Consider the following 480-nt stretch of genomic DNA (forward strand, 5'->3'; position numbering starts at 1 on the left):
TGCACTACTTGCTTTATGCAAGCACTATATAGGATAAATCACTATACAGGATTTACCCTATTATACTTTATCGACACGAATTGATAGGTGAAACAACAAACAGCCACCCACAAATAGTCTATATACAAAGCATCAGGCTGTCTTTGAGTTCACATGAACAACGGTTACTCATCGTCAACAGTTACTCGTCGTCAGGCTACAGAAGAATACAACAATTCCTCCGTTCAGTTAGGCCTAAGACATCGAGAGTCACGCAGACCTATAACAACCCAGCCACAACACATAATTGCGAATAACATGCCTTACCTTAACACAGAATCGACCACAGAGTCCAATGTTTATATTTTTTCTACGAATCTTTGAGTTAACATGTACTAAACCTGAGTGGAATTTGCACCGCAGTGCCCCCACACCTTGATGATCATGACAAGAATAGCATGTATAGTTATCTTTATTGAAGTGAATTAGGTTTAAATCGCC

Source organism: Sinocyclocheilus anshuiensis, unplaced genomic scaffold (assembly GCF_001515605.1).
Source record: "Sinocyclocheilus anshuiensis isolate Anshui unplaced genomic scaffold, SAMN03320099.WGS_v1.1 scaffold2429, whole genome shotgun sequence".
NCBI classification, from domain to species: Eukaryota; Metazoa; Chordata; class Actinopteri; order Cypriniformes; family Cyprinidae; genus Sinocyclocheilus; species Sinocyclocheilus anshuiensis.